Raw genomic sequence first — 27,321 nt, forward strand, 5'->3', positions numbered from 1 at the left:
CTCCCAGCCAGGGCTGTCCCTAGCACTGGTCGCACACAGTGGAACGGTCTGTTTTGGCGCCCCCTCCCCCATTTCCTCCTCCTCCATGAATTTCCTCACTACCACTCCCCAACAATGCACCTCATCCCTCTATAGCACCTTTCTAGCAGACATCTCTTTTTTTTTTTATAGCACTACTCATTGTTTACTCACACTCAGTTCTTTGATCTGCATGGTACACGTTCTTTGTAGCAGGCACATTAAACCTCTGCACTGTGTGGGTGGCAGGAGAGCCCATGTGATGGCACGGTGAGCCATGCAACAGTGTGAGAGTAGGGTTAGAGGAGTGACTGCAGGGTGAGTGAGGTGACCATATGAATTTGGGTGCGGATGTAAGTGCAGAGTGGGACGAATGAATGTATGGTTAGTGATGGGCTTATTTGAGTGAGATTGCAGATTGAGCAGTAAGGGGCACAGGTGAGTGAGTGAAGTGTCATATGAGTGCAGGGTGAGTAGTGTGTTTGTGTGACTGCAGGGTGAGGTACAGGGTGAACAGTGCAAGTGCGTTGCGAGTGCAGAGTGATCACTGTGAGTACAGGGTAAGCAGCTGAATGGTGTGAGTGCATGGGGATCAGTGTGAGGGCATTGTGATCGCTGTGAGTGCAGGGTGAGCGTGAAAGTGAAGGGTGAGAATGAGGAACGAGTTGTCTGAATGCAAGGTGCATTCCCAGACACTTGAAGTAACTCAGCATGTTATTGCCGGTGGCGTAGGGTTTAAGATATAAGTTAAACTATTGCTTAATATGGCATTAACCAGGGATCAGGGTGGAGGAAATAAATGTGCTGATCTTACAACAAACTTCCAGTTTTATGATTAGGGTTGCCAGCTCATTATTTTGATGTCCCAGGCAGTACAAAAATAAAAAATAACAATCACCTAAAGCTGTATTGTCAGCACTTGTGTGTGCATACCTTGAACAGAAAATATAAATAGAAGCACTTTTAATTGTGTTCTAGGGCTGCCTGAATGATCCATGACTGATAATAAAATGGAACAAAGACAGGAAAGTCACATTACTAATGTACACATACTTCTTTATAAACATATTTAGTGTCAAGACAGTCAATTTGCAGGCTGTTTAAACTACACATGGCTGGCTGTCATTTTTCTTTTGGCATCTTGAAGCCCTGTGGGCGTTGCGCGCCTACCTGTGATCATTTAAAAGAAACTTTGTCTCCTTTTGCTAAGAGCCAGCGACGGCCCGTATAGGGCGTGTTACCGGGGCGGTGACGTGGGACAGAGGAGGGGCAGGGTGGGGGGTTGCAAAATGTGGCATACGACCGATTGCAGGTAAGTTACGAAAAAAAAACGAATTTCGTTGCGCGCGCAGCACTGCCAAATGCGATGCAGCGCGCGCAACAAAATTTGTTTTCTTTATTTTTTTCATAGCTTACCTGCAATTGGCCGTATGACGCATTTTGCAACCCCCCACCCTGCCCCTCCTCTGCCCCACGTCACCGCCCTGGTAGCACGCCCTATACGGGCCGTCGCTGCTAAGAGCTAAGCCTCCCAGGGCGGGGTTAAACTTGTAGAGTTGAAATGCTTCAGCTGCAGTGCAAGGCAGGATGTCTCCTCTGCTAAACTGAAAGCAAGGGACAGACAGTCATTTCAGCTGCAGTGGGAGGCAAGGAGTCTCCTCTGCTATGAAATCGAATGCGAAGGAACAGGACTGTCTGTTCTTTGCTTTCGTTTTTAGCAGGAGACTCCCTGCCTCCCACTGCAGCTGAATCATTTCAGCTCTAAAAATTAACCCCCTCCTGGGACAGTTAACTCGGCTCTTTACATGACAAAAGCATGGGCACGTCGTGCCTTATCTATTTCCCCTCCCTCCCCCCTCCAACCCTCTGTTACCGGAGCTCTACAGTGAAAAAATTCCCATTTGAAATGGGTGAAGACTTGCGACGCGGGACAGTAAAAGACCAACAAAGGGAAGATCTTAGTGTGGAGTGCGTGACCCCCCTGAGATGGTGTTGCGCCCCCCCCCTAGGGGGGCGCGCCCCACAGATTGAAGAACTCTGCTCTAGGGTCTTAATTTGTTTTAAAATTAATGTTGCATTATTAAGTGCCTTCATTTTTTCCCAGGAGAGAAAATCTATGATAAATCCTCCGGCGGCAGCTTTGAAAGCATCCCAAATAAAATTGAACTGTGAATCAGAGGAAAGATTATTACTGAAAAATTCTTGTAAAAACAGCGAAAATTATTCAACAAATTGAGTGTCTAATAAAAGGGCATTATTAAAACGCCATCAGCGTGATATGGGTGTGTAAGTGGGATAGTCAATATGTAAAATGACGGGGCGGGATCAGAGATGAGAATGGAGCCAATCTCAGCATTTGTCTTGAATTGAAGAGATGATTGGGTGAGAAATATATAATCTATTTGTTAATGAGATCTGTGAACAGGGGAGAAGAAGGAAAACTCCAATACATTGGGGTGAGAAATCCTCCATGCATCCAACAACCCTCTAGATGTAATAGCTTTATGGAAAGTCTTTTGCATTCTATTGGGGATGAATTTGGGTTTGAGATTTCCGGTCTAAAAAGGTATCCATAAGTTGATTTCAATCCCCTCCCAAAATCAAGTTTTCTGAAACGTGAGAAGAAAGGAGGGTAGAGAACTCATTCCAAAATACTAAATCAATACCATTGGGACCATATATATTGCAGATAGAGAATTGAGTATTGTTAACTTTAGCATTCAATAAAAGCCATCTACCATTATTATAACCTCATTTTACAAAAGAACATTCAGTGACTTGTGAATCAGGATTCCTACACCATTCTTATTGTTAACTGCTGGGGAACAAAAGACATATCCAACCCATAATTTGCATAAGAAAAGTAAATCTTGCTCTTAAGATGCGTTTCTTGCAATAACGCTAAATGACACTTCAATTTAGCAAGATGGTATAATACACGTTGTTTCTTAACAGGGTTACAGATACCTTTAACATTCCATGAAACAATACGCATTCCACTCATTGAAAAATCTTATTAAAGATTATGTACCAAAATACATGAAAGTTAAAATTAATAAAATAATTGAGCAACAAAAACCAGAATGTCAGAAAATAATGAGTCCTGAAAGAGAGATAATCTGAGTGAGAGAGATACAGAAATAGGCCAGAGAATAAGAAAAACTAAGGATTTAAGAAGGAGAATATACAGCGGAAAGACTTGTGTGTCCAGTGCAACAAACCAAGTAGAAAATGGCAAGGAATAACAAGAACAGATAAATGAAGACAGAAAGAGGCTGCAATAAACTGGTAAGCATAGAGTAAAGGAAGAAAAAAGGAAAAAAGGGTGGATGTGGGGAATAGGCAGGAGGAGCAAAAGTCTCCTTTGAGGTATGACCAAAGAAAAGATGACAAAAATCCCAAAGACTTTAGCCATAAAAGTCACAAACAAGAAGAACATGGGTGTAGGTGGTGGGGACGAGAAGGACAGAGGCCGCCCCAAAGAGGGACACCGAGAAGGAACAAATTTAATGGCACCAGAAAAAATTGAAAGACGGTAATCATGAAACACAAACATAAACAACGCAATGGAAGGGGACTTACCGAACATTGAGGGAGAACACGCAAGACAACAAAACAGATGGACAACTCGAATAGGGACGTCAGCTTCGAACAAGATGTGAGAGGGAAACCTGTGGAACAGAAAAGAGAACGTGTGAGAAAGCAATTAAGTTTTGCTCAGTTCCATAGCTTCTCCTTTGTGAACATGGATACATTTCCTAAGCTCTGCAGGATCCTTAAAAGTGACAGTTCGGTCCTTGTAGGATACTTTAAAAAAGCAGGGATGGATAAGACCGTAACAGGCATTCATAGATTGCAGCGTTGGTCTGAGGTCTAGACATTCTTTACAGCGATTAGCAGTTGGCTTAGATACATCTTGGCTGCAGATTTGTTTGGGACCAGAGCATCTGTTAATGTTGCTTAGCAGCATTGAGAATCGCCGTAAAATCAGAGTATAATAGGAAATATGCAATAATTCTCCGAGGTTTGTTTGATGACGATGCATTCTGGGGGCCTATTCTGTGAGCCCTTTCAATGTTGAGGTCTGTTGATTTCGGCAGTCCGTCTGTCTGAGGAACCCTCAGAACCTTCCGGAATTCCATACACTCGCAGGTTATTACGTATATTTCGATTTTCCAAATCTTCTGTAGTTTTCTTCAATTGCGCAACCTCACAGGAAAGAATGTCAACCTAGGCAACAACATCTTGTGCATCACTAATCTTTTGTTCAACGTCCGAAAGCCGTGAGTCCAGACCAGACCATTTCTCCTCAATTCTCTGAAGTGTTGCAGTGGTGTCTGTCATAGAAGGTCGAATGTTTCGCAATTCATCCATAATGTCCTCTAGAGTCAGAGTAAGAAGTGATTTTGTGGGGAGGACGGATCTTTTTTGACTCGTTTATTGATATTGCCTACTGAGTCTTTACGACCACTTATATTAGAGCCAGTAGCCCCTTGGGGCTTACTTGGGTGCATGGAATCCATATTGGAGTCAAGATATTACAGCGAGGTGCTTCAACAATAAATGCTTGGGGTAGTGGGCTGGTCTGGTAGCGCTTCTCTGATGCTGGGGTTAGTGAGCTGGCCTGGCAGCGCTTCTCTGATGCGGGGGGTAGTGGGCTGGTCTGGTAGCGCTTCTCTGATGCTGGGTGTAGTTGCATGACCTGGTAGCGCTTCTCTGATGTTGTGGGTAGTGGGCTGGTCTGGTAACGCTTCTCTGATGCTGGCGGTAGTGGGCTGGGCTGGTAGTGCTTCTCTGATGTTGAGGGTAGTGGGCTGTCCTGGTTGCTCTTCTCTGATGCTGGCGGTAGTGGGCTGGGCTGGTAGTGCTTCTCTGATGTTGAGGGTAGTGGGCTGTCCTGGTTGCTCTTCTCTGATGCTGGGGGTAGTGGGCTGGCCTGGTAGCGCTTCTCTGATGCTGGGGGTAGTGGGCTGGTAGCACTTCTCTGATGCTGGGGGTAGTGGGCTGGTAGCACTTCTCTGATGCTGGGGGTAGTGGGCTGGACTGGTAGTGCTTCTATGATGCTGGGGGTAGTGGGCTGGCCTGGTAGCGCTTCTCTGATGTTGAGGGTAGTGGGCTGGGCTGGAAGTGCTTCTCTGATACTGGGGGTAGTGGGCTGGTCTGGTTGCTCTTCTCTGATGCCAGGGGTAGTGGGCTGTCCTGGTTGCTCTTCTCTGATGCCGGGGGTAGTGGGCTGTCCTGGTAGCGCTTCTCTGATGTTGAGGGTAGTGGGCTGTCCTGGTTGCTCTTCTCTGATGCTGGGGGTAGTGGGCTGTCCTGGTTGCTCTTCTCTGATGCCGGGGGTAGTGGCCTGGCCTGGTAGCGCTTCTCTGATGTTGAGGGTAGTGGGCTGCTCTGGTTGCTCTTCTCTGATGCCGGGGGTAGTGGGCTGTCCTGGTTGCTCTTCTCTGATGCTGGGGGTAGTGGGCTGGGCTGGTAGCACTTCTCTGATGCTGGGGGTAGTGGGCTGGGCTGGTAGTGCTTCGCTGATGCCACGGGTAGTGGGCTGGGCTGGTAGCGCTTCTCTGATGTTGAGGGTAGTGGGCTGTCCTGGTTGCACTTCTCTGATGCTGGGGGTAGTGGCCTGGCCTGGTAGCGCTTCTCTGATGCCGGGGGTAGTGGGCTGTCCTGGTTGCTCTTCTCTGATGCTGGGGGTAGTGGGCTGAGCTGGTTGCTCTTCTCTGATGCTGGGGTAGTGGGCTGGTAGCGCTTCTCTGATGCTGGGGGTAGTGGGCTGGGCTGGTAGTGCTTCTCTGATGCTTGGGGTAGTGGGCTGTCCTGGTTGCTCTTCTCTGATGCCGGGGGTAGTGGGCTGTCCTGGTTGCTCTTCTCTTATGCCGGGGGTAGTGGGCTGTCCTGGTAGCGCTTCTCTGATGTTGAGGGTAGTGGGCTGGTCTGATAGCGCTTCTCTGATGCTGGGGTAGTGCGCTGGTCTGGTTGCTCTTCTCTGATGCTGGGGTAGTGCGCTGGTCTGGTTGCTCTTCTCTGATGCCGGGGGTAGTGGGCTGGCCTGGTTGCGCTTCTCTGATGTTGAGGGTAGTGGGCTGGGCTGGTTGCTCTTCTCTGATGTCGAGGGTAGTGGGCTGTCCTGGTTGCTCTTCTCTGATGTTGAGGGTAGTGGGCTGTCCTGGTTGCTCTTCTCTGATACCGGGGGTAGTGGGCTGTCCTAGTTGCTCTTCTCTGATACCGGGGGTAGTGGGCTGTCCTAGTTGCTCTTCTCTGATGCCGGGGGTAGTGGGCTGGTCTGGTAGTGCTTCTCTGATGCTGGGGGTAGTGGGCTGGCCTGGTTGCTCTTCTCTGATGTTGAGGGTAGTGGGCTGGGCTGGTAGCGCTTCTCTGATGTTGAGGGTAGTGGGCTGTCCTGGTTGCTCTTCTCTGATGCTGGGGGTAGTGGGCTGGGCTGGTAGCGCTTCTCTGATACTGGGGGTAGTGGGCTGGGCTGGTAGCGCTTCTCTGATGTTGAGGGTAGTGGGCTGGTCTGGTAGTGCTTCTCTGATGCTGGGGGTAGTGGGCTGTCCTGGTTGCTCTTCTCTGATGCTGGGGGTAGTGGGCTGGGCTGGTAGCGCTTCTCTGATGTTGAGGGTAGTGGGCTGTCCTGGTTGCTCTTCTCTGATGCTGGGGGTAGTGGGCTGGGCTGGTAGCGCTTCTCTGATACTGGGGGTAGTGGGCTGGGCTGGTTGCTCTTCTCTGATGCCGGGGGTAGTGGGCTGTCCTGGTTGCTCTTCTCTGATGCTGGGGGTAGTGGGCTGTCCTGGTTGCTCTTCTCTGATGCTGGGGGTAGTGGGCCGGGCTGGTAGTGCTTCTCTGATGCCGGGGGTAGTGGGCTGGTCTGGTAGCACTTCTCTGATGCCGGGGGTAGTGGGCTGGTCTGGTAGCACTTCTCTGATGCCGGGGGTAGTGGGCTGGGCTGGTAGCGCTTCTCTGATGTTGAGGGTAGTGGGCTGGTCTGGTAGTGCTTCTCTGATGCTGGGGGTAGTGGGCTGGCCTGGTTGCTCTTCTCTGATGTTGAGGGTAGTGGGCTGTCCTGGTTGCTCTTCTCTGATGCTGGGGGTAGTGGGCTGGGCTGGTAGCGCTTCTCTGATGTTGAGGGTAGTGGGCTGGTCTGGTTGCTCTTCTCTGATGCCGGGGGTAGTGGGCTGTCCTGGTTGCTCTTCTCTGATGCTGGGGGTAGTGGGCTGTCCTGGTTGCTCTTCTCTGATGCTGGGGGTAGTGGGCCGGGCTGGTAGTGCTTCTCTGATGCCGGGGGTAGTGGGCTGGTCTGGTAGCACTTCTCTGATGCCGGGGGTAGTGGGCTGGGCTGGTAGCGCTTCTCTGATGTTGAGGGTAGTGGGCTGGTCTGGTAGTGCTTCTCTGATGCTGGGGGTAGTGGGCTGGCCTGGTTGCTCTTCTCTGATGTTGAGGGTAGTGGGCTGTCCTGGTTGCTCTTCTCTGATGCTGGGGGTAGTGGGCTGGGCTGGTAGCGCTTCTCTGATGTTGAGGGTAGTGGGCTGGTCTGGTTGCTCTTCTCTGATGCCGGGGGTAGTGGGCTGTCCTGGTTGCTCTTCTCTGATGCTGGGGGTAGTGGGCTGTCCTGGTTGCTCTTCTCTGATGTTGAGGGTAGTGGGCTGTCCTGGTTGCTCTTCTCTGATGCTGGGGGTAGTGGGCTGGTCTGGTAGTGCTTCTCTGATGCTGGGGGTAGTGGGCTGTCCTGGTTGCTCTTCTCTGATGTTGAGGGTAGTGGGCTGTCCTGGTTGCTCTTCTCTGATGTTGAGGGTAGTGGGCTGGGCTGGTAGCGCTTCTCTGATGTTGAGGGTAGTGGGCTGGTCTGGTAGTGCTTCTCTGATGTTGAGGGTTGTGGGCTGGGCTGGTTGCTCTTCTCTGATGCTGGGGGTAGTGGGCTGGCCTGACAGCGCTTCTCTGATGCTGGGTGTAGTCGGCTGATAGCACTTCTCTGATGCTCGACCTCCTCCAGGACTCCTTTGAAGGCTGCAGGGCAGCACAAAGCCTCCAGGAATGTCTGTTCCTTGCTCCATAACCTTCCCTCTGTGCTGATTGGCTGTGCATCCTTTGATGGCAGATTCTGGCTTGGAGCTGTAGTGTGGGGCAGTTTCCTCAGGCATTCAGGCCGTTAACACTAGAGGATTTGTAAACTGTGTAGAGAAGTTTGAATGTGTATTTCTTTGTTCCACTGGGAGCCTTTGGCGCTCAGTCAGGGCCGGGGGGGGTTGTGTGTCCCCTTTTGACACAGCCTTGCCACCAGGGTCTGGATTCTCTGAAGTGTCGCCACGTTCAGTGCCAGTGTGGATTTTATCACAGTACCCCTGGCCTGACATCACTAGTGCGCTGCGGATGGTGGAATATTGCAGACCCGTTCAATAAAATCGTGAGACAATCACTGTTTCCACTGAACACCTGTGTGCAGCTATTGTGAAACTGTATGTATTAGCGTTGCGTTCTGCACCCCGCCATGTCTGTGCTAGCCCTGCAGAGAGGTGTGGCCCTGCAGGGGTGCAGAACTGATACTGCAATCTGAAGCCCTCCTGTTGCTTATGTATGCAAATGTTGCCCAGGTGTGTAAATATGAGGGTGATGCAAACCTCCCACACTTGCACAGTCACAAGCTTCACAAGGGACTGAGTCCTTGTCCTCTCGCCCTCCAGACTGGAAATCAGGCCTTTGTTACTCTGCAAGGCCTGCATCTCTCTCCCTCTAGACTGGAAATCAGGCCTCGTTTACACTGCGGGCGTACTCCTCTCTCCCTCCAGCATGGAAATCAGGTCACGGTTACTGTGCAAGGCCAGCACCTCTCTCCTTCCAAACTAGAAATCAGGCCTTGTTTACTCTGCAAGGCCTGCACCGCTCTCCCTCCAAACTAGAAATCAGGCCTTGTTTACTCTGCAAGGCCTGGATCTCTCTCCCTACAGACAGGAAATCAGGCTTTGTTTACTCTGCGAGGCCTGCATCTCTCTCCCTCCAGACCGGAAATCCCGTCATGGTTCCTCTGCAAGGCCTCCATGTATGTAAATGCCCATTGGTAAAATGCCAAGATCTGTGTGAATGGCAGATAATGACTCCCCAGGCTCCTTGTGGCTGTGAAGCTCAGCTGCCAGGAGGGCCTATTCTTCGTGCACGAGCCGGGAGAGTATAAGGAGAGGGTGGGAGGGGGAATTCTACCCTCTTAGTATGAAAGTAATCTCCTGAGAGCTTGGCGAGCACTTCACGCCTTACCGCCAGCCCTTTGTGCCATGAAGCCAAAGGCTGAAGCGCGGTTGTGTGTAGACAATGGAGGGCCTGGGTAGATGTCCTCTGAGACTCTTTGCACATGGGTTGAATCATGTCTCTCGATGGGAGTCACACATGAAGTGCTTGTCTGCAGTGACTCTAAGGCAAGGGTCTCCAACCTTTTCACTAACAAGAGCTACTTATGTTCAATGGAAATCACCCCGAGCTACTAATAATATTAGTGTTGTACACATCAGACAAGATTACATCAGTGGCCACCCTATGCAAGGTCACCAGCCGTGATCACATCAGTGCAGCATTGCCAGCAGTAATGTAAACAAGGCTTCGGCAATTTGGAACGCCTCTACAAGGGCAATACATAGTAGCCACAGAAGCAATGCCCCCTGGCACCAAGGTTAATAATATTAGTAATGTCTTGCATTTTATCGCTCATATTTATCATTCAGATACCAGATTCAAATACATTATGGATATTATGGGTTCTGAAAATACACACATTTTCATATCAAATACGCATTTTTCAATTTTGGTATACATATATGAATTCAACCAAACAAAGGCTTCAAATTTAGTACACAGGAGAGCTACTCACAGGCAGCTGGAGAGCTACTCACAGGCAGCTGGAGAGCTACTCACAGGCAGCTACTCCTAGGAGAAGCCTGCTCTAAGGCCTTCCACTGCACAACACCATTCACTGACTATTCACTTGACCATACTAAAAGTCTTTTTTTTTTCCCAAAACGATAACACTACTTGACATTATATTTTATTGCAGTGATACATCTGCTTTCTGAACTCCTCTCTGTGGCCCAACCGACCCCCCAAGGGTATGTCATGACCCCTCGACTTTGCTACCCCCTGAAACAGTTGTCTGTTTGGTGAGTTCACAGTAGTACCTGGTTCCTGAGTCTCCAAGGACAGCAGCCATGCTCCTACAGGGATTACCCAACTGCCCTTCAATCCCAGAGGTCCCGGTGAACTACCCTACTAGAGGGGAGGGATCGAGGCACTAGTTCTCGGGGAGAAGGGTACTCCGAGCAGTCGGGTGGAGTAATTAAGAGGAAGAAGATGTCCCATTGCAGTGAATGGACTCGGCAGCATGCCTGCAGACCAATGGAAACATTCCTTTGGCAGAACAAGGACATGTAATGCACCTCCTTCCAAATTTGGGGTACATCTTGTAAAGCTTCTGCTACACCATAGAAGTGGGGTAAATTATCCATTGTGGTCCTTTAGTGACCAGTGAGTGCCCCCACTCAGGCCCGAACAGAGTCCAACCAGATGTGCAAGTTCACAATGAGGAACTGTTGTTGGCTTCAGAGTTTACGCGGAAAAGCTCTTTGTTGTTCAACGCCATCTCTTTTAAAAACTTCCTTAAAGAGCAGGTTTACCAGAGACAGCTATCTCTCAAAAGTGTTTAACAATCACTGGTTTACCCTACTGGGGCTCTTCCGCCGTAGTTGTGCATTATTTAAGAGTAAGGAAGCTTGAGGCGTCTAGTGCTGTGCAATCCTGGCGTTATATGGTCAGCACAACATCCACCATAGTGTGCGGTGAAAAGAAACGCATTCCATGGCCACCTCACCAAGACCGGCAAAAAGCACGCGCTGCACATAAACCACAGTGGAGGAACTGAAGTAAAGTGCCGCAGAGGTGGGCAAGACGCAGATCCATGGACGAGTCACGACACAGCGTGGGGCCCTAAGAGTGCTAGGAGGTGGGCAAGAGCCAGATCTATGGACGAGTCACGACACAGCGTGGGGCCCTCCGAGTGTTAGGAGGTGAGCAAGACGCCAGATCCATGGACGAGTCACGACACAGCGTGGGGCCCTCAGAGTGTTAGGAGGTGGGCAAGACGCAGATCCATGGACGAGTCACGACACAGCGTGGGGCCCTCCGAGTGTTAGGAGGTGGGCAAGACGCAGACCCATGGTCGAGTCACGACACAGCGTGGGGCCCTCCGAGTGTTAGGAGGTGGGCAAGATGCAGATCCAGTGTCGAGTCACGACACAGCGTGGGGCCCTCGGAGTGTTAGGAGGTGGGCAAGACCCAGATCCATGGTCGAGTCACGACACAGCGTGGGGCCCTCCGAGTGTTAGGAGGTGGGCAAGACGCCAGATCCATGGACGAGTCACGACACAGCGTGGGGCCCTCCGAGTGTTAGGAGGTGGGCAAGACGCCAGATCCATGGACGAGTCACGACCCAGCGTGGGGCCCTCCGAGTGTTAGGAGGTGGGCAAGACGCAGATCCATGGTCGAGTCACGACACAGCGTGGGGCCCTCCGAGCGTTAGGAGGTGGGCAAGACGCAGATCCATGGTCGAGTCACGACACAGCGTGGGGCCCTCGGAGTGTTAGGAGGTGGGCAAGACCCAGATCCATGGTCGAGTCACGACACAGCGTGGGGCCCTCCGAGTGTTAGGAGGTGGGCAAGACGCAGATCCATGGTCGAGTCACGACACAGCGTTGGGGCCCTCTGAGTGTTAGGAGGTGGGCAAGACGCAGATCCATGGACGAGTCACGACACAGCGTGGGGCCCTCAGAGTGTTAGGAGGTGGGCAAGACGCAGATCCATGGTCAGTCAGTCAGTCAATACTTTATTTCGGCTATGTAGCCATAAAAGCCAATATACATAACAAAATAATTACATACAAAACCGTAGTGTACAATTGCAAACAATAGACAAAAGGTGATTATGTCTCCATGATTAAGCAATACCAGTTAAGATATAAATAAATATTAATTTAATTAAAAGCCAGAGTTCATAAAACGAATAATACTATAAAACTGAGGTAGACTTAGTAGAGTAAAACAGTAAAGCAAGGGTAATCCATCATTTCCTTCCTCTGCTATTACAGTTTGTGACCAGAGATTTTCCTAATAATATATACATTAAATAGAAATCTACTTATACCAAACACCATCAGTTGAGAGGTGTTAGATTTTAGTATGCGCTCTGCTACTTTGTATGACTCACCCCCCATATTTTTACAAAGGGGTTTAATCCAGCAGATCCTCGGTTTCATATAAGCTAGACAAAAGAATAATATGTGGGCAAGGTCTTCCCTAGCCCCAAGAGAACACATAATACACACATCCGAACCATTTTCCCCAGCCCACCTAGATGTATAGGTATTGATCAGTAAAACCCCATACCTGAATTCTAGATAAAGAGATTTTGCTAGAGGAGGAGCAATCTCGTCCATAAATTCTTCAAAGTTAGGTGAATCTTTTATATTTAGGAAATTCTGAGACAGTATACCGATAGTAGATCCCAGAATTAATTCACCGTTAACATAAGACCAAAAGGTATCCTTAAGGAGTTTTTTTGAAAAACTGAGTCAAATTGTGGGGCTCCTCCCAATAATGGAAAAGCCCTAGTCTCTTAAACCACGTGCATATATACCTCAGCCATGGGGTTTTCAGATGCTCATCCAACTTAATTAGTTCAATCAGACTAGACTTGTAGTCCCTCAACTCAGGGGTTGACCATACCCTGGCCCAATATAATAGTGGTCTTAATGAAGCTAAATGCTCTGTTCTTTTAAGATTGATGTCCAAAAATAGGGGGACAACGGGAGTACGAGTCGGTATTTTAAGTAGACTGCGCACAAAATTGTTTTCAATCATCCCGAATTTGTTGGTATTACAATATCCCCATATCTCGGCACCATAGAGAGCTGCTGATTGAGCCTTAGCTTTAAATACCTCCAGTGCTGGAGAAATAGCTTTGGAATAACTTGCTCCATGCACCTTTAGGATAGGGAGTGAGTTTTGTTTGAGGGATAATAAACTTTTATTCTGCTGACCTCGCCAGGTTAATTTATTATCCAACATCAAACCCAGATAGTTAAAACTTTTTACCTGTTCAAGTGTATGATTCTCTAAGAACAAGTTTTTCCTAAGGGTTTTTTTTGGGTTTATGGCCATGTATTTGGTTTTCATTGGGTTTATTTCTAACCCCTTTTCCACGCAATAGTTTTGGAAGGAATTAACCAAATTTTGCAAACCTCTCGGAGTCTGGGAAATGAGGATAGTATCGTCGGCAAAAAGTAAGGAAGTAATTATTTCGCCGTCTAATTTCGGGGAGTCATGGACACAATTCCTCAGGTATGTTGGAATATCATTAACGTACAATGAGAACAATGTGGGTGCTAATACGCAACCTTGGCGCACACCTCGATCTATAGGGATCGCTTTGGATAATTCGCCAGCCTTTCCCCATCTGATTTTAGCATAGTTCCCTGTATGTAGTCTAATAAGTTCATTGAGTAGCTCACCTGGAACAGTTAACTTCTTTAATGTAGACCACAACAACTTATGGGGAACAAGGTCAAAGGCGGCCCTTAGATCCATAAACGCCACATAGAGACTACCCCTCCTGATATTTATATATTTCCAGCAAATGCACATAAATCTAAACACCTGATCAACTGTACTGATTTTCGATCTAAAGCCTGCTTGGTATTTAGTCATTATTTTTGTCTCCTCAATCCAATCTAAAATCCTGTTTAAAATATGTCTGGCAAAGATTTTTTGTAAAATATCTATTAAACTGATAGGGCGGTAATTGCTAGGATCATGGCGGTCACCTTTTTTAAAGATTGTTATGATTTCTGCCCCTTTCCATGATTCTGGAATTGGTGTACCGGCCACAATTGAATTGCTTAAAAAGTTAATATATGGTCCCCACACTTCCACATCATGTTTCAATAGATCACCAGGGATTTTGTCAGGACCGGGGGCTTTACCTATTTTAACAGCTAATAATGCCTGATTTGTTTCTTCTAGGCTAAAATGTAATGGTATAGTACTATTATCAGAATTAATGTCTACATTGTCAGGGGACAAATCATCCTTACTAATAGAATAGAGTTTGGAAAAGTGGTCACACCAAGTCGATTCATCCAAAAAAATGTCCTTGGATGATCTACCTTTCTTATTTCCCTTGGCAATTAAATTCCAAAACGTACTTTGATCATGTAACTTAGCTGCACTCAGTAAGGCCTCCCATAGGTCAGCATCCCATGCTTTTTTAGCTTGATTCATAATATTTTTATAGGCCAGTCTTGCATTTTTTATATCACTTTGGCTCCCACTTTTTACTGCAAGGACCAGCCGTGATTTGGCAAACCTACAATCTTGGTTATACCACTGGTTTTCTAGCTCTAAGTGATCCATATTTTTATTCCCTTCTTTTTTTAAAACTTTACTCAAAAGAGGGGATAAAGCGTCGACCAACTTATGATGTAAATCAAGGACTCCCTGAGTGCCTAGTAAAGGCATCTGGGGTGTCCCAATGATTTCATTGAATTTATTGTAAATGTTGGACAGTGCTTCTTTTTTTCCCAAAATATAAGACCATTTTATAGCACGCCTATTATTAGATATCTGAAGCTCTCCAACCAGAGAATTTAATGGGCCTTCTACAGGTAGTCTAAGTAGAAAGAGAGCAGAATCTAACCATAATTGGAGGGGAAAGTGATCACTCTCTGTTCTGGAGTCAATCTTAAAATCAATTATTGATCTCCATAAATTTTGAGAGGCCATTACAAAATCAATATGTGACCTAAGACTTCCCTTGAAATAAGTGGGAGCTGATGGACTATCTGAAGGGAAGCGACCGTTACATGATTTTAAATCATGTGACACAGTCATCTGTAGAATCTGTGTTGCAGCTATGGAGCTTTTGACAGAACTTAAAGCCTCCAGGGGCATGATATTGTTAGCAACGTCTTGTTCATCAAACAATCTTTCTAAACCCTGAATAGGTTCATATTTGCAATTGAAATCTCCACAGATTAAAAGCTGAGCATTATCTCCTAAACCTTCTAAAGTGGAATCCAGAATTTCTATCACCTTTGATTCCCTGTTAGATGGATATGTTCTATTATAAATGTTTATTAGATAAATGACTCCTTTCTTACTGGTCACAATTTTTAGACCTAACAGGTCAGGACAGGGGATAGATAGCTGGCTGACCTCTATTTCCAAGGAGACTTTAACCCAGATGACCAACCCCCCGGATGCCCTTCCTCTATTTGATGGTGTTTGCTTTGGAGCTGAATGTTTTATATCCAACTCTATGGGGGGTTTCTACCATCCAGGTTTCTTGAAGGACGATAATATCATGTTTTTCAATAAATGAACACAATACCATGTCCTTCAAGTTCCTGGAGAGGCCAGCGATATTCCAGGATAGTAGTCTAATATTAGAATTATCAGTTACGCATAGAGGAGAATCCCTTGATCTAATGACATCACTAGCAGTATCATCCACAACTGAGACTGGAGAATTTCCTACTTCCACTTTATAATCGTCAACATTATTGCCTAGTGTCTCTAACCGGGCTGCATTTAACTTCAGAGCCATGGCTGAGTCAGCTGCATCTTGCTCTCCCTGCCAATCTCTGATAGTCCCAGCTGAATAAAGCAGCTCATCTGATGGCAAAGTTAGAGACCTCGGTGCTACCATGATTTCCGAACCAAGGGTTTCGCTGCTTTTAGGAGTCCCCTTCGGAAGGTTAACCAATAATGGGACTAAAGTTATATTTTCATCAACTTGTATGAGTCAATCATTTTCATCTAGTTCACTCAGTACTGTAAATCTATTCTCCATAGGGATTTCGAAATTTGATGGATTATTAGTACGAGTAAGTCTTTCCCTATTCGTAATTTGTATTGGTCTAACTAGATGTCTATAGAAGTAGCCCAAAGAATGTACACGCACAGTGTTCTCTCCTAATACAAGAGAAGCTGCCCTTAATAGGGTGGTTGCAACATGTTGGGGGTGTCTAAAATGTATTATAACACAATCCCCCTTACACGTTTTCCTTGTATTACCTAACCAAAAAACTCGTCTAGTGGACAGTATTTGATCTGAAAAATTAGTAGGAAAGCCACAATTTTTGTTTAACCAAGCAACTGATTTCCTCTTAAGTGAATCATGCGTTTCACATTGGGGATTAGAAGTTACTGGGTCAAGTGGAGGAACATTAGATAAGACAACCACATAAGGTTCACAAGCTGGTGGAAGATTGACACAGTGTAATTCCTGTGCTATAGCTCTAGGCCCCTTACTACTAGGTGGGTCTGTATTGGATTGAATACCACTGACAACTGGTGGTGGTGATCTCATAGAACCAATAGGGATCCCACCCTCCGATGTAGGTAGCGGGGCAGTATGAACGGTTTGTATTGGTGCCTTAGACAAGGTAGTAGGCTGTTTCATTTCATCTAAGAGACCACCCAGCCTCAATACCTCAGTTGACAAGATTTAAATTTTTTCTACAAGAGGCTTAATCATAAGCGCTAATTTTTTCCTCAAAAATTTTGGCTATGACCCCCGAGAGATCAGAATTCTCAACCTCATTAAGGGTCTGAGTTTTGGCATGAGCCACAGTATTTCTCTGAAGTTGGTCTGGCAGTGACTTATGATGCACACTTCCCTTCTTAGGTTGGGGCTTTCTACATTTCCTAACCACTCTTTTCGGGGGAGATGGGAGAAATCCAGACTCTCTTGGGGACTCCAATATACCTTGACATAAGGTATCAACGTCTTTATCCACAATGGAATGAATCGAATTTTCCAATAAGGGAATTTGAAGGATCCAATATGGCAAGAGTGCGAACACTACCATCTATGGATCACTGTATATTATCTGCAAAGGGCTCCTTCCCTAGCGATTTCCGTCTTTCACTGTTGATCATATTAACCTTTTTAACCAAGTAATTATCCATTGTATTTTTAACTTTTGCCATAACAGAACACAAGTCGCATTAATAGACAATTACAATTATAGTCAGCAAAACAAGAGGGTCACTAGAGAGATAAGTTTAAAAGCTAATGCGATGAGAATGAATACTGCAATAAGTTTGGTATCTTATAAGTAACAGTGACTACTACACTGCGAGGTATGACTTATACATTAGCAATCTCATTATACAATCAGTAGTAGTTCATGACTGACAAAGTCCATTAAAAACGATTTTTACTTGCGATTAAAACGACTCCCATACGATCAAGGGGGTGGCCCAACCCGACCTCCACCGGCCTCCTAACAGCCACACAACGGCCCGCCCTTTGCCCGGGCTTAGCCCGGCGCTGCCCGCGCGCGTTCCCGCGACGCGGGGAATGACGCTGTCTTTAATGCGCCTCCGGGCGCTAGGTAGATGACGCTGTGTCCGGTGTAGGGCCGGGGAGTCTGGGTACTGTAATCCACACTCACCCTCCCTCCACGCTGCGGCCACGAGGATCAAACGCGGCGGCGGGAGGGGGGGGGCTATGCGGCTATGCAGAGGCTGGAGGGTGACGAGGGTCAGGAACGACAGGTAACACCAGGGCAGCCAAGGGCAACAGCAAAAGGGGCACCCACTCCACCGGGAATGACGCTGTCTTTAATGCGCCTCCGGGCGCTAGGTAGATGACGCTGTGTCCGGTGTAGGGCCGGGGAGTCTGGGTACTGTAGTCCACACTCACCCTCCCTCCACGCTGCGGCCACGAGGATCAAACGCGGCGGCGGGAGGGGGGGGGGCTATGCGGCTATGCAGAGGCTGGAGGGTGACGAGGGTCAGGAACGACAGGTAACACCAGGGCAGCCAAGGGCAACAGCAAAAGGGGCACCCACTCCGCCGGGAATGACGCTGTCTTTAATGCGCCTCCGGGCGCTAGGTAGATGACGCTGTGTCCGGTGTAGGGCCGGGGAGTCTGGGTACTGTAGTCCACACTCACCCTCCCTACACGCTGCGGCCACGAGGATCAAACGCGGCGGCGGGAAGGGGGGGGGGGGCTATGCGGCTATGCAGAGGCTGGAGGGTGACGAGGGTCAGGAACGACAGGTAACACCAGGGCAGCCAAGGGCAACAGCAAAAGGGGCAAGATGCAGATCCATGGTCGAGTCACGACACAGCGTGGGGCCCTCCGAGTGTTAGGAGGTGGGCAAGACGCAGATCCATGGTCGAGTCACGACACAGCGTGGGGCCCTCAGAGTGTTAGCACAAAGGACATTACGGTGCCGTCGGTTAGTGACGTTTGCCCAAGATCACACATTTGGCAGTGGAGTATCAAGGGAGCCATAGTGCCTGAGGACATCGACGGCTCTGTGTCCCGTGGATGGATCAAAGGCCCTTTTTGGAGCTAAGAAGGCCTCTGTGCCACTGCACAATTGGCACCCTAGCCTTGACAGTTTGGCCTAATATTGAATATGATATTTTAGGCCAGGGTTTTTGAGCATAAAATCTGCAATTTAGACAAAGGAGTGAACATTTCTTGCTACTTTCTCTTTTTTCTCGAAAGGAAATGTGTTGTACACATTTGTTCTGACCAGTAATTATGTTCAATATAACCGACCGGAAAAATATACCAGTCAGGTTATAAATGTACCATACGCTGAAAAAGAATGAGTTATTAGATATACTGGAAGTAACTAAATCTCAAAAGAGTATCTGCTAAAGTAGTATATTATTTGGGAGGATGTAATGTCTGTTTAACCGGAGTTATGCTGAATTCAGTAATAGTGTATTACAAGCGAGAAGTGACATAACAATGTTCCGTCCTTGAGGGCAGCACACAGCGGGCGCCCTCCCTGGCCTCAGAAAGGCCCATCTGGCTGAACAGACTGCGGCAGAAGCGGGGCAGAGCACAGACGTGGACCGCGATCAGATGCTTATGCACCCTCCGCATGCGGGGAGGTCTGAGGGTGGCGGGGGCTCAGCTCTCGGTGGCAGTGCCTCTCCCTGCTCTCGGGGGCACACCTCACAGCAGGGAGTGGGAGTGTTGAAGCCCTGCCACGCAAGGAGAGAGAGAACCAGGGCCCGTCATCAGCAATTGCGAACTGAGCCCTCGCCCAGGGCGCCGACCTTCAGAGGGGCGTGGAGCTTCCAATGAATAAGGTCCAAAGAAAATTTTGTTTAAACACATTTTGGGAAGGGTGCCGACACCCTGGTGCGTTCTTTGTGTTTTATCATGATGTTTCTTATTCTTGCCCAGCCCATACTCACACCCCACCCAAATTTTAAATAAATAGTCAATTAAAGACGACAAATTTGGTATCTCCATGCCGCTGTCCGAACAAAGGCCAGCTCTGACAGAGGTAGTAATCCTCCCATCGCGGGTGCAGTTTGTGAGCAGCAACATCGGTTTCCCTGGGCACAGGGAGCCATTCCTTAAACCAGAGCACAGAGAGAAGCAGAACTGCGCGCGCGCGGGCAGGGCGCGACCGGAAGCAGTTATTTGTTGTTTTTCGAAGCAGTATCCTTGTTGCCTTAAATGAGCTATGTGTTCTAGCAAAGCAGAGATTTTATTTTTGCCTCCGGTGTTAGCCACGACCTTTTGTTTTTAATAAGACTATACATACTTTACATACGGGGGCTTTCGCTCTGCTTTCGTCATCTGTCGGTGCGCTGTAGTGTCGGCCGCATGTTGCCCCTACCCTTCACAGCGTTCAGGGCTCAGGGTCAGCCCGCTTCAGCCATTGGCTGTCCGGACTTTGAGGGACAGATTTCTGATCTAGCTGAATGTGCTCATGCGCACCATAAATACTTCCGTTTGATGCCAGGGACTCCTCGTGCAATTCGTGCTTTTATATTGTATTTGCATTTATGCAGCGCTTGCTACCCCAGACGAGGCGTCGAAGCACTTTTTCGGCGAGGAGCACACTACTCCGGAACCCAAAAAGGATTAGTGGTGGGATAGAAGAGGGAAGGGTTTGCATTTATTTAGTGCTTGCTACCCCGATGAGGTGTTGAAGCGCTTTTCGGTGGGTAGCAATCTACTCCAAAACCCAAACAGGATTAAGGAGAATTAGTATAGGGAAATATGAAATTAATTTGAGTGGATGACATGTGAGTCTGTTAGTTGGATTGAAAAGGATAGTTGAGCACTAGAAGAGGGAAGGGTCTAAAAAGTGTTTTTTTGGGGGGGAGCTTCTTTTTAGGTCTCGGCTCGAAGGCTGCGCTTGCACAGTCTCGATCCGAGATTTAATGACTTGGAGAAGAGGGGCTTGAACCTGCTCCTGTCTCCCCTGTTCTCCATTGGCTGGCCTCTTGAATGCTGGCCAGCCATTGGAGAAGAGGTCCGTCACTCCGATCAGGCCCCGTCCTTTTCGGATTCGGGGGCGTGTTTTTTTCAACAAATCTAATTATCTCCTCCAGCCAATGGCAAGAGGAGAACACGCCCCCGAATCCGAAATCGACGCTGCCTTTCTCCGAGGCATTTCTGCTTCGCCTCAGAGAAAGGCGGTGGTGTGCTTGTTAAAGTCCTGAAAGATTGGGGCGGTGGTAAGGGAGATTATGGCTCGGAGTACACAGATGGCGAACGTGCCTCATTTTCACTGTGCCCTGAATTAATTAATACAAATGACCCGACCCCTTTGTGCAGGGGGTAACCTAAGCGTGTGTCGGAAACAATGGGGGCATCAAAGTTATGTTGGCATTTGTTTAATTGTTGCCGGAAAACTCCTGGGGACACAAGAATGAAGAAGGTGTTTTTTTATTTGTGAAAACACAGCACTTGAGAGAGGCGGCCCTACATCGTTGTAGTTAAAAGGGCCATGTCATTCGCACTCGCAGGCGGAACCGGCAAATCAAAAGTAAGCGGTCCCAGCCATACCTGCAACTGCTTATCAATACACAGAACAGCTCTGCACATTATTCGGCAGGCGGAAAGTGACAACCAAAAGATGTCAGTGGCACTCACCGAGAGTGGGTGTTGTTTTCCGGCCGCGGGCCCGCCTTAACCAGCAGTGATGCCTTCCTGGCTTGATAGCAAAACAAGGGATGCTAGTCACGCGCGCCAGCGACCTGGAAAGGCTTCTTTACATTAGCACACACATTGCGTGCATTTCCAATAATTACGTGTCACGTGCACCTAAGAATGAAAGCCCCACACTCTCTCACTCTGCAGCAGCATAAGAAAACATAAATGAAAGTTTCATTTGCCTGCCACTCATTCATTGGCTATACTCACAGCACTGATGGTCGTGCGCAGGGCCCCCCCCCCCGCACCGCGCCGCCTCCCAATACATTCAGTGCAGACCTGCTGCACGTGATTCTCTCACTGATTGGCTGCGCCCCCAGCAGGCGTGTTGAGAGTGAGACTGTGTATTGAATGCCGCCAGCCCATAGACTGCGGCGCGTGAGTTGAGTGGCAACTCTTAACATTTGATCCATTCGTTTGCAGTGCTTCCCAGTGTTATGCAGCAGGTTGTGGTCAGATAGTGCACCGGGCTCATGCTGCTTCCCCTAATGGAGACGGCTCCTGCGACCGACCTGCTCTGTACCACAAATATACATTTTGCTATAAACCGGTACATATCTCGGAGTAATTCAACATTCACAGTCGGGGACCGGCGGCACGTGGCACCTAGCTCAGGTGTAAGCGTTACAGTGGTTTAATTGTATTCTTCTCCTTTTTACCTTTCACTGCCCTTTTCATTTCAGTGTCTCTGCAATACATTTGATGACAATATCAAGAATATAAAAATAAATAATAGCATTACATTTTTGCCCCAGAACATGCCACTGTGTCAGCGCCCTTGCACCCGTGTGACGTTTGCTACTGTTACCTAATTCAAGGGCCCTCTTGTTACACGTATTAGTATCGTTATTAATGATATCTAAGATGCTTCAACGATATGCCATCACAAAACTCCAATAAACGATCAGCTGGGGAGGATGTAGCCTAACAGCTAGGGCGGCCGATCTGTAATCTGGGGAACCAGGTTCGAGTCTCGGCAATGACGCCCAACATCCTGTGATTCTGGGCAAATCACTTAAACCCCCCAACCCCCTGCTTAACAAAAACAAGCATTTACAATGCAACGGTCTCGGCATTGTTAAAGTTAGAGCTATTGGCATTGCTCATGACAATGCCGTTTCTTTAAATGTTTTAAAAACAAAAACATAAACAAAAATAATGTCATGAGCAATGCCAATAGCTCTAACTTTACCAATGCCGAGACCATTGCATTGTAAATGCTTGTTTAGGAGGAGGTTTGGGATGAGTAAAGTCGAGGTGGCGGTAGGGAAGAGTCAGAGGGAAGGGTTTAGAAAGGATTGTTTGGGAGATTTGAGTAGTAACAGAGGTATGAGATGATGCAAGGAGGGTAGAGGAGGGAAGAGCTTAGAAATGGTTATTTTGGGGATCACTGTAGCAGAATATAATAAAATATATTTTGGCTTTTAGACCATGCTTGTTTTACTTGAGGAGGGCCCAGGAGTTATCCTAACACTGCTGCATGGCTGCTCGTGTCTCTCTTGTCTCCATATTAAAAACACTCACAAACAAAATAAGCACTGACGAAGGTTAGCAGGCAACATCCTATGTATTGGCTTTGCCAGTGCTTGTTTTTTCTTGCACTCCACTCTTCATTCCCTGCAGAGGCCCCTATTAAATGTCAATGTAAGCCTGTTTTGTTGTTTTTACCAACAACTTTATATTCTGGAGCTGGTAGTTTAGTTTTTAAGATTATTGATTTATGATAAAAGAATCAGAGCGCTGAGTTAAAAGCCACATGTGGCTCAAAGTTTAAGTATGATGTGTGTCCAATTATAGATATCACAGTGATAGAGCTATTGGTGCTGAAAGGGCTGTAAGGCCAGAGGGTCGTAAATTATAAGGAATAAAATACCCCCAACCGTACATAAAAGGACAGTGCAAGTCACCTCTGAGCTCTGGACCCTGTAGAGGCACGCGTCCGTCATTGTGCCTATCAGTGACGTGCAATATCATTATAATGTATGGTTGGGGGTTTCTTATACCATATATAATGCATGGGAGCCTACAGTACCCACATAGAAGCCGCACTCTAATTTCTTTATTGTAGGTGAGTTGGGATGTCCTGAGTCACCTGTAATAAATGATGTAGCTCCTCAACCTTTAAAAAAACTTATTACACTGGGGTTCTGATGTCACAGCGCCTGCTGGCAGAGATAGCAGCCAAGGGGGAAAATCAGGTCAGGGATCATAAAGCTGCACTTTAAAAAAAATAACTTGACACTTCCTTCCTCTGCTCTTTTTTCTAGATAAAGAGAGAGCAGCTAAAAGAAGATATTTATGTCAGAATCTTTATTGTTTCCATGATTTATGTAATGATAGGAAAGCTGGAATCTATCTGTATGTTTCTACACATTCTGAGCTTTTTTTAAACTTATTCTAATGTATTTTTGCAACAAATACGGAACTGCTATTTGGTGGGTTTAATTTTGCACTAGAGACTCAAATGTTATTCCTCATGTTTACAGACATCCTATCTCCTTCATGTGAAAGAGCAATACACCAAGTATTTCAGTGGGGTAGAAAGGGTGATGGTGTGGCAGTGTATTATAAGAAATAAAGTACTCTCTGCCACACATTATAAGGATATTTCAAGTCGCCTTGGAGTTCCATGACCTTATAAAGGATGTCAGCGTTTTGCTTCGTTAAATGGTCACAGAGAGCCTTGATGACTTACAATATCCCTAGAATGTATGACATGGAGTACTTTATCCCATATAATGCACTCCCAAAAACTACATATATTTAAAAAATATATATGTTAATTATCCATGGGACAAACTTATTTGCAAGGTAATTCTTGAACACTGATTATATAAATATTACTGTCCCTGACTTAACTCTCAAACCTATTTTCAAAGATGCCCACACAGTAATAGAGACATGGAATGAATAACGTGGCATGGCGCTTGTGTTTATTTGTCTATGTAGACTGGCAATGGAGGTTCAGAGTGACTGCAGTCTTCTGGGCTTATTTTCACTTTGTTCTTTGTGCAAAGTGGCTAGAAGGAGTAAAATGAGCATTTCATGTGAACAGAAAACAAAGTGGAGCAGTGAACAATGTGCAGCCTAAACCGAAACACGAACCTGCTGTGCTTGCTAAGGGGACTATACTTACTCCTTATAGAAACAAGCATTTGCAATGCAATAGGTCTCGCATTTGCGAGAGTTTAAGCTATTGGCATTGTAAATGATAATGCCTTTTGTTTATGTTTTAAAAACCAACACATAAATAAAAGGCATTGTCATTTACAATCCCAAGAGCTCAAACTGTTGCACATGCGAGACCTATTGCATTGCAAATGCTTGTTCTATGCAGTCTCTCCCTGTCCCTTGAGCAGGCTGTCCCCTTTCTCCCTGCAAGCCCCACGCTGCGCCTGGTGCACAATCCCTCTTCTCCCCAGTGCAGCTCCCCTGCTCTACCTACGGTTCCCAGTCACCCAACTTGCTGCGCGCTGGGGCACAGAGACCAGAGTCGACGCTCATCTACGGGTATGCAGCAACCGCGCACCTGCTAATAATGCAGCTTCGTCGCACGGTTTCGAAGAGGGGCTCGCTCCTCGCTTCTGCGAAAAAGTCAATGTTGGTTGGGGGCTCCATGGGGAGGGGAGGGACAGTCCACACTGGAAAGCTGGCACACCGGAAGCGAGGGCTGGGGTCTACATCCAGGTAGCTTAAATTGGTGGGAGGTGGGGGGTGCTGTATTCAGGGACCCGCCCGGGCTTGTGAGTCAGTTACGATATTGCGAGGGCATTGGAGTGGTCTGGTCACTGCAAGGGAGCGGAGGTGGAGGCAGCGCTGCATCTTTGGGGTTGCTCCTTCATCGGAGCGGCCTCGGTACCCCCGCCACCACGATCTCTCAGGGACATCCTTACCTCTGTCTGAGCCTGGCACCGTCCTCTCTGTCGGGCAGAATCTCGATCTATCCCCGGACTCGCCTCGAGTACCCGAATAGCGGGACCGTCATATGAGGACTCTGCCTCTGTCTGCTCTCCGACAGCTAACCATCTTTTCGACCCCAAGGCATCTTAGAGGGGAGGAAAGAAGGTGTGCGCAGCACGTTCTCTTCACAAGGCACTTTGATGAGGCGCGGACGGCTGCGATATTGCCGCAATATTATAACATTACAAAAATACCAGGCCAAATGATGTTTCTTTCTAGCGCTTTGCTGCAAACGGTTAGACTGCATATTCCTAAACATGGACAAAGCCAACTATTCATCTCGAACGCTCAATCGGAAAAATAAATCCACAACATTTAATCTGACCAGCATGTGATTTTATTAATGCCAAATCCGGGAGCCAGGTACTGTAACAAGCAAAACTAGCCGAGTTTCTTATGTTCTCATTGGTCCCACATTTGTTTGTCCTCGCTTCTCACTGTGTCTCGAGGCGCTAAGGGAGCACTAATAAAACAAGCTCTCCAAACAGTGCATCTTTGTTACCGCGCTGTCTCCTTTTGGGACAGCCCATCCGGACTGGATCCTCTGCTTCGCGGCTTGTTTATATAACTCGCCCCCTTTAGATAAGAAATTGCTTCACGACAGCTGTGAAGCAAACGATCCAGTCCGGATGGGCTGTCCCAAAAGGAGAAAGGGCGGTAACAAAGAAGCCTGATTTTCAATGGGAGGCCACCGTTGTCGGGGGCTGTCAGGGACTATGTCGAAAACCCAGTCAGGGACTTGGGCAAGGACTGGGAACTGGGTTGAAAATGTACACCGAAAAGGAGTACAGCACTGCCCAGGATCATAAAGAGGAGAAAAGTGATCAAAAGGGTAAGCCTGCACGAAGGAACAAGATGGCTAAGACTCAGAAAGGAAGGGCATTCACAAGGCAATTTAGCATTCAGAAAAACTACACCCAGTACGGACGTGCAAGACATATATATAATACAACATTAACAAAAAAGGGGAGTGTGGGGTAAAGCACTCCGGAGCTCCACACGGTAAGACTGAAGCTCAGTAAGTTTCTCAGCCACAATTGCTGTTACAGATACTGATTGCAAATACCCATATGTAGGATATGCATGCAAAGGCAGGGTCTGTGGAGCTTTTACCTATGGTGATATAAATGTAACTCAAAGACAATACTCACAGTGAACAAGAAACACCACCTAGGTAGTCAGCTGAGCCCACGGATCCTGGCAATCAAACAGGAACACGCAAGGCAGTAACAGCAAGGGGGTAGAACTAAACACAAGCACAATAGACAAGGAGCTAGCAAGGAGGAGTGCTCAACAGGAAAGGAAGGAAATCACAGGGCACACTTGGCAGAAAGCAGGCAACAAACATACAAGGCAACAGGAGCAAGACAGCAGAATAGAAAGACAGCAAACTAGGAACTGGAACCAAGGAAATGGGAAGAAAGGCGGGGACTGGAAAAGGATATACAGAAGAGGAGGTTACAAAGGTATACTAGAATAGTGCAGGTTAACGAATGAAGAAAACAAAGTAGCATAGAAGGCAATGCTGGGGCAGGAACAAGAATTGAGCTAAGGCTCAAGAGTCAAGGCAGCACAGCAGGCAGCGCTGGTTCAGGAAAAGGGAATTACTAAAGCTTCAGGAGTCAAGGTAGCACTGCAGGCAGTGCTGGTTCAGGAACAGGCAATTACTAAAGCTTCAGGAGTCAAGGTAGCACTGCAGGCAGTACTGGTCCAAGGAAACAGGAAATACCTATATCTCAGGAAACAAGGAGTCAAGAGAGCACTGCAAGCAATACAAATCAGGAACAAGAAATATCTGAAGCCTAGGAACAGGAACCAAGAATAAGTATATCTCAGGAACTCAGGAAACAAGGTAGCACTGCAGGCAGTGCTAATTCAGGCACAAGGAATAGCTATACCTCAGGAATCAAGGAACAAGGATTAACTATAGCTCAGGAATCAAGGTATTTCAAAAGTTCAGAAAACAAGGATCAGTCTCACTGGAAAACAGCTACAATAACCAACTTGGCCTGAAGGGAGCTGGGGCTTAACAGTAATCAGGTGTGAGCAGGCTAGCAGCAGGCAGCCACAGGTGAGCTGAATTCCTCCACCCATCCTAGGCCTGCAGGGGTGGAGACAAAGCAGAGAGCAGGGAATTCTAGGTAATAGTTTCCAGCATGAGCAAACTGGCTTCCACAAAACCCAGCATGGATTCGGAATGGATTTCAATTCCTAAATGATGTCCAAATGCCTGGAAGTCAGGATATGCATACAGGGGAGTGTCTGGAAGCATATTAGAATACTGGAAAGCCCCACAATTCAGCCCCCTGTTGGTGGGAACGAGAGCAC

The 27,321-nt window shown here is 47.4% G+C and overlaps 1 protein-coding gene across 1 annotated transcript in view; it reads left to right on the top strand.

Annotated features, from left to right (window-relative positions):
- Nucleotides 1–27,321, top strand: part of LOC146788937 (ubiquitin-conjugating enzyme E2 E2) — a 719,694-nt gene that overhangs the window by 680,948 nt on the left and 11,425 nt on the right. The gene's annotated exons all lie outside the window — the stretch shown is intronic.

This window comes from Triturus cristatus, chromosome 10 (genome assembly GCF_964204655.1).
Source record: "Triturus cristatus chromosome 10, aTriCri1.1, whole genome shotgun sequence".
Classification (NCBI taxonomy): Eukaryota; Metazoa; Chordata; class Amphibia; order Caudata; family Salamandridae; genus Triturus; species Triturus cristatus.